Here is a 7,864-nt window from a genome sequence, read left to right on the forward strand (position 1 = left end):
TTTCTATCTCTCCCTCTCACTTCCTCTCTTTGAAATCAATAAAGGGAAAAGAAAATTTTAACAACAACAAAAAAAGTGTTTTCTGTGTTCACAGAAAGGAAACGAGCAGCCGAGACATTCTAAATAAGAAAATACTAATGATGCTTTACACGTCTTTAATTAGTACTAATGGGTGCTATGTAATTAATTCAATTTGCCATCTCTTCTTCAGTAGAAACATCTCTCTTCCCTGCAGTTCCTGCAAGATGCTGTAAATTTCTCCTGGTTTCTTGTAAATAAGACATTTTCCTTCCCTGATGTGCAATCTTTCTGATCCTGTGATCAGATGGCCCCCTGGATTTTTACCAGGAGGGTGGCCCAGAGGGTTTGGATATTTTGAGTAATAGGGGTTTCCTCTAGTTGGTCTAGCTCAGTAGATATTTCTCACACCCCTTCCCCAAGACTGCAGATTTAACACCGTTTCTGCTAAGTTACAGTTCACCTACCGAGGGACCCACTCCTTACCCAGCTAGTTCTCAGCTTCTCTCTCCCAGTGAACGGAGAGCGAACGCCAGCTCCCCGCTTTCCTCCTGCAGCGTGATTAGCACCACGTTGGTGTCTTTATTTTCCCTCTGACTCCTACTCCGAGGGTTGTAAACTATCTCTACCCCAGTAGTCCCCCTTTCATAATATTTCAAGTTGGGCCACTAACCACCACCTCTCATTCACCGAAACACATGTAATATGACATGTGAGCTGATAAAATATCAAATTGCTCTTTTGATCAGAGATTTCAGATAACACACGGGGTCATGACCAGGGACGGTCATTTGGATGTGGTGGTTAAAGAAAATAGCCTACATGCTTCAGAATGCACAGCGAGGCCCATGCTGCCTTACCCACTCCACCAAGATGAGAAAGGAGAGGAAATTCCCCTTCCCACTCCAGAATGGATGAGAAGAGTACGCCGATAGCGACGGAAGAAGACAGGTGCAGAACTCTGCTTGAGGCAGAGTACAATCAAGGACAAAAATGGGCTTTAATCAATTGCACATGAAACAAATAACGTGGATGTGTGCTAATTATTTTTCTTTTCTTTCTTTTTAAATCCTCACTGAGGATATTTTTCCATTTATCTTCAGATAGAGTAGGAGGGAGGCGGGGGGGGGGGGGAGAGAGAGAGAAACAGTGATGTGAAAGAGAAACATCTATCGGTTGCCTCCTGCTTGTACCCCAGCCGGGCCCAGGGATCAAACCTAAAACTTAGGTATGTTCCCTGACCAGGAATTGAACCTGTGACCCTTCAGTGTGTGGGAAAATGCTCTAACCAACTGAACCACACCATAACTGGTGCTAATTATTATTATTATTTTGTTAATCTTCACCTGTGGATATTTTTCCGTTGATTTTTTTTTTTTTTTTTTTTTTTTTAGATAGAGTGGAAACAGGGAGGAAGAGAGAGAAAAACATTGATGTGAGAGGGGCACATAGATTGGTTACCTCCCAAATGACTCTGACTGGGGCCGAGCTTTGAACCTGTAACCCACATATGTGCCCTTGACCAGGAATCAAATGCAGGACCCTTTGATTCAAGGGCCGATGCTCCAACTGCTGAGCCAAAAAGGTCAGGGCGGTGTGTTTGTGTATGTGTTTAAATTATTTCGTAATTGTGTGACCTTTTGGTTGGATATGGTGAAGAAAATCTGAAAATCTGACCTTTGCAAAAATTATGGAAAAACTGATCTGATACCACTTTTCTTTGGGAAAAGCCTTTTTTTAAAAATCCTCACCCAAGGACATTTTTCCATTTTTTTGTTCAGATAGAGTGGGAGGGAGAGAGAGGAAGAGAAAGAGAGAGAGAGAGAAACATCAATGTGAAAGGGACACATTAAGTGGCTGCCACCCGCACGACCCAACCAGGGCCAGGGACAAACTGCAACTGAGGTACATGCCCTTAGCAGGAACCAAACCCAGGTCTCTTGGGACTGCAGGCTGATGCTCTAACCGCTGAGCCAAACCAGCCAGGGTGGAAAAGCCATTTTTTATGCTACATTCAAAGAGGAAAACCAAAAACCCCACTATATCAGAGCCAGGGCTGTGACTAGCCAGATAGTGTCTCTATGGGGCTCAGAAAAATGTTTCCCTTTCTCCAGGCAGATGCAACCCCTCACCAGGCAAGTGTCCTGGTAGACAGAACACAGGCTGCATTTCAGCCCCTTTGTCCCCTCTGCCAGACACCTTTGAGCAATTAATAAACGTCACGTTTCCTAACAACCCTACTCAGTGCTCTCCTTACAATTTTTCAGTTGTTTGTTGTTGCTCTCAGGGTGAAGGTCAGGTGCCATACTGTAGCCCCCCCCGATCTCACTTTCCTCTCCTGAAGCTCTGTGAGACCTTTTCACTCTGTCTTCTGTACCTTTAATTTCTCGTTGACATTTTCCATCTCTCTCTGGGCTACATTCTGCCTAATTTCTCCAGACCTGTCTTCCAGTTCATTCATTCTTTCTTTCTTCACACATGCCTAATATAATGCTTAATATGTCCAATGAGTTTTTATCTCAATTTTTGAATTTGTTTATTTATATAAGTTCCAGTTTTAAAATCCGCTATGTTAATTATTCCCACCACCAGCAGAAATTATAAAATTTATGTGATACAATAGTGTTAGATAGCACTACAGTGGCAATTGTATTGTAGTATAAATGCATCGAATCAATGTGTTATACACCTTAAACCCACACAATGTTATATATCAATTATATCCCAATTAAAAAAAAACCCGCTGTCATTTTTTGGGGTTGTTTCCTATTCCTTGAGAATATACTCAAGCTTGTCTGTTTGGTTTTGATCTAGGAAGTTTGGTATTTTTAAAAATAATTTCTTTCAGATGATTTTAACATCTGAAATTTTATAGGCCAATTCTCTCCTCTGTTTTCAGTGTTGGTTCTCGCTCATGGTACCTAGTTTTACTTGAATCATTTATTACTGTGAATTATGTGTTTTCCTTAGGAATTTATTTTAAAAAGTTGCTCGGTGCCTAGGATGAAGTGTGGTTCCCTGAGATTTACGTTTGCTCCTGCCAGGCCCCTGATGACATCAACAGTCTGGGACAATGTTAAGATAAAGCCATAGTTCGAGGTTTCCTGGACTATCCAGGGCACGAGAAGACTTGTTTTCTACTATAGTTTCTCCGGGCTAGGGTTTAATTCCTCCTGACATGCTCCGGTCCAAGAAGAACTTTCTTGGGGATGAGGGTGGGAGAATTTCTGGTTCATCATCACACATTAAGCGTACAGCCCTTTTGGATCCTAACGTTATATGTGGATCTCCTACTGGAGTCCTGGACTTTGCCTTTTGTGGCTTTTTATCCAAGAGGGCTTGACAACTGAAGTTCAAGCTCAGAAAACACCCTCAGTGAAAAGTGTCTTCAGTGTTCTGCTTAATTATCCGGGTTTCTGCCTTTACTTAGATTTTAGCCTATGAGTTCTTTATTATCATGTCCACTGTTAAATGCTTCCAGAAGTTTTTCTTTTTTCTTTTTACTATACATATTAATTCAGGATATATTTAGTCGTTTTCTCTAGGAGAGCCAGTCAGAACCTCTCATTAGTCTAAGCGCTGGCAGGAAGTTGGATCTCGGTGTGTGACCTTGGGCAGGTTACTTCAGCTACGTGTACTGAGTTTGCTCCTCTGAAAAATGGAGAAACAATAGTGCCTAGCTCGAAGAACTGTCGTGAAACATACATAAACAACAAGCATATACGTCGTGGCCCCACTCTTGGTGTTGACCCTGTGCTCCCCACCTTTAAGAAGCCCCACCCCCACAGTCAGCTTTTCCTACTTCTTACTCCATTTCCTGTCGCAGCCTTTTGTCACAGTTGAGCTCAAATGATGATTTATGCATCTATTATGTAACATCAGTCTCCCCAGTTGGATCAACTCTAGGAAGCAGGGGCCATTCTGTCTCACTGAACTCCACCGCCCTAGCTTTGGGTCCATACATGACATGACAGGCACTGGGCACTCACCAAACATTGGTTGAATGAATGGGCATGTATTTCTACATTTTTAAAAGAGCACAAGCAAAATGTGGACTCTCTCTCGGTGGAGAGGCCTAATGGATGACTCCTACCTCTGGTGAGGCACATAGCTCTGGAATCGGGCCAGGTGTGACGATACTAACCTTTTGTATCTCAGTTTCCTCCTCTGTGAAATGGGAATAACAACAGCGCCTACCTTGTAGATGACAGAAAGCACTGAGTAGGAGCCCAGCATGTGGTATGAACTCAGTAAATGCTAGTTACAATGATTTCGGCTATCCCTTTTTTGGTCACTCATGAAAACAGTTCACTATCAGAAAGCCTACCCACGTCGTAAAAATCGGGGCCCCGGATCGTCCGGAAAGGTGGAGTATAGTGATGTTTACAGCTTTGCTTCTTTCTAAAACCGAGTGTGACGCTGTTTTGATGAAAAGCAGAAAAGGGCTTCTCACTGCGCCCGTGCTGTTATTCTTTTCACTCTCGGGGTGTGACTTTAGCACTTAACTAGAGAACATGTACACGCATTTATAGGAAGAGCTTGGGGCTCCTCATACCCCATTTAGTGAAATGGATTATGAACGTTTATAAAAGACACCAGAGCAGAGTAATGGAGCGTCCTGAGGCGCAGCAGGGGGGGAAACCACCTCTCAGGTCAGAAACACGTACCCCCCGGGCCTCCCCGGCAATAAAACACAAGCCCTCCGAGTGCAAGCCGCAAACTGTGACTGTGTGCACCAGCCTTCCGACAGGCCTCAGACACTCATGGGTCTAGTCATCGCTGATTTTGATCAGTGCGAACACTTGTCATCACCATTTACAACGTTGCCATCGCTCTACATCACCACCTCCCACCGAGGCTCACACATCCGCGCGTCTGGGTCGGGATGTCACGGAAGTGAGTTGGGGCCTTAGGTGCATTTCAGGCCAGCTTTTCTTATCTCATTGTCTAAAGAAAAAAGAAGAAATAATGTCGTAAAATGCGTAAACTTCCTCTATATTAGGGCTGCATTGTGGTGGTTATTTAAGTTGAAAGAAGCTTTAACAAAGCCGAAAAAAAAAGAATGAAAGCATGTTTTGTTTCTCCTGGAATAATGCCCCTTTGCACTGTGTCAGCGGCTTGAGGCCCGGTTCTAACTGCCGGCTGCTGTCACTCACTGCCCAAGGGAGGGAGCAGCACATGCGTGGTTATTTGCATAACTTCTAAAAAATGCCAACTTAAGTGGCAGTATCATCATATTCAAACCGAATGAGAACGAACTACCCTTAAAATGAACTGACAGCGGTGTTTCTCCAGTTAGCTACACGTTAGAATCACTGAGGGCATTTTCAAACGTTCCACTGCCCAGGTCCCCCTGATGATCTAATTGCTTCCGATTTCTGCAGGTTGGCCCTGAGGCTGGTACTTTGTAAGTCTCCCCGGGTTATTGTAACGGGCTGAGCTGGTCCCCTGCTTTGTGCAGTAAATCCTATCACACTTATGCTTGATGAGCATTGTCCCAGCTGGTGGTAGGAGAGATGTTATTCTCCCCAATTTACGGAGGAGAAAACCAAGGTCCAAATGATTTAAAGGTTTATTCAAGGTTTAGCTTCACCACTGCTCAAGTAGCAGAATACAATGAATGCCCCTGAGAGAACACACCTGCTTAACTTTTCCTCGGCCTCAAATAGAGGACCCTTTAATCGTATATCTTTAGAGAGGGGAGGACCTCATTTGAAACGAGGAAACTGGAAATCAGAGAAAAGGAGCTTATCTCGTGCATCTTTATGTTCCCTGCACTCTCTGGTACCGAGCACTAAACAAATATTTGGTGAAGTAAGTGATGACTAAGGTCACATGGTCCCACACCTGGCCTCCGGTCACCAGCTGCACCTGCTCCCCCGTTTGGAGGTTGTACATCCCTGGAGTCTGGGGACCGCACCGCCCTCACTGTATGGGTGAGTCAAGGTTTTAAATGGTTTCTCTCATTCTTCCCAAAGTACACTTGTTTTATTTTCAAGCATGTAACAATGTTTTTTATTTCACAAATGTAGTAGCTATTTACAGAACAGAAATATTTGTTACTAAGTTGGCGTCCAGATTCTCCTGCCCCCTGGCTCCCCATCAGCTTCCATGATGTTACTTTTGGGAAGTGTAGGAAAAGCAAGTTCATGAATGGCCTTGTCTTGAATTGTTTACTCACTGACACCAGATCTGTCCCTGCCCCCGTTACAAACAGCCATGCTGACAACGCCTTAGGGACTTTCTCAGGCACAGGCATTGTTGTGCTTCTCCCCAATTTCCACACTTGACTCTGAGCAACTCTCAGTCATACTCCTCTGGGCTCTGATGGGTCTCAGGTCCAGCCCCCACTCCTGGTCCACCTTGCTCGTCTCTGAGGGGGGCCGAGTCTGGGGATGGTGGGAGTGAGCCTAGGCTTTGTGACTGCCATAAACTGGGGTCTCCGGTACTAGGGCTGCGACAAGAGAGGGGCTGTGTGGGGGTTGAGACTACGAGGTAGGCGCTGCATGGGGTCTGGAACAGTAAAGGGGGAGCTGGGGTTTTCTGTTGTTGGGATTGAGTACGGGACCTTAGGTGAGGAGCTGCGGGGGGTATAGGTCTGCATGACACTATCCCCATCAACTAGAGAAGAACCTAAGGAAAGCCAGAGTCACGTCTCCAGTAGACAGACCCAATCTGGAAGAGCGGGAGACCTCTCAACATTGAGATGCCGTTCCTGGGAATGGACGGTATGTTCCTCGCTCTCCAGCACAACGTTCTCGAGCGCAGGCACGGCCTGGGCGCTGCGACGTAGCTCAGTGAGCTGTAAGGGAAGGTGGGCATCTCTGGATGCAGTCACTCGACTGGATAGACCTGGAGACAGCAGCCTGCAGGCACAGACTGCACAGAGGGGGTATTGAGTCAGACTTGCCCAGGTTCTAATCTTGGCTATGTGACCTTGAGCTAGCCCCTTAATTTCTTTTCAGTTTCCTTTTCTGTAAAATACTATCTACTATATAGGATTGTTGTTTCTACTATTATTTTATTTAAAAACCACTCATCAAACTCCCCATGTATAGATTTTTTTTAATTTGGTACTGAGATAAATATAAGACATTTATAAGACAAAACAAAGAGAACATTTTTTTCTATACATCCTATTATCCGGAAGTCCATAAAAATAGGAAGATAATTAATATTAATTATGACCCCCAAGAGTAACTTTGAAATTGATATTATAAAGGGTAATGCTGTATTTAGTATACTTTACACATTGTTATATATCTACTGAATTCTTATTTTTAGAAAATTAATATTCCAAGTGTGTTATATGATGTCTTTCTGCTTATATGAATATTTAATTAACCTGAAAGTCAAATTTTGGAACTGTGCTGAAGATGTCGTGGCTGCAGATGTGGCCCCATGCTCTCAATGAGTGAGAAATGGGAGTGGAGGCAGGAAGTGCAGTCCACCCAGGGAGTCTGGGCTCCTCCATGGAAGGCCCGGGAACTGTGTGTGTGTGTGTGTGTGTTTCTTTAAAAAAATTTTTTTTTTTAATTTTTTTTTATTGATGGTAGAGAGAGAAAAAGGGAGAGAGAGAAAGAGATAGAAACATCAATGAGAGAGAACATTGATTGGCCGCCTCGTGCGTGCCCCCCACTGGGGATCAGGCCCACAGCTTGGGCAGAGAATTCCCTGAGAGAGAATCCAACCGGCGACCTCTTGGTGCCTGGGCCAACGCTCACCCACTGAGCCCCACCGGCCGGCATGTGTGTGTTTCTTAAAGTAGGATTCAGGAAATACTAATAAAATCACTTCAAAATGACCTAAACTACCAAAATGAAAAAATTTTATAAATAAGAGCTAA

The sequence above is a fragment of the Molossus molossus genome, unplaced genomic scaffold (genome assembly GCF_014108415.1).
Source record: "Molossus molossus isolate mMolMol1 unplaced genomic scaffold, mMolMol1.p scaffold_m16_p_6, whole genome shotgun sequence".
In the NCBI taxonomy this organism is placed as follows: domain Eukaryota; kingdom Metazoa; phylum Chordata; class Mammalia; order Chiroptera; family Molossidae; genus Molossus; species Molossus molossus.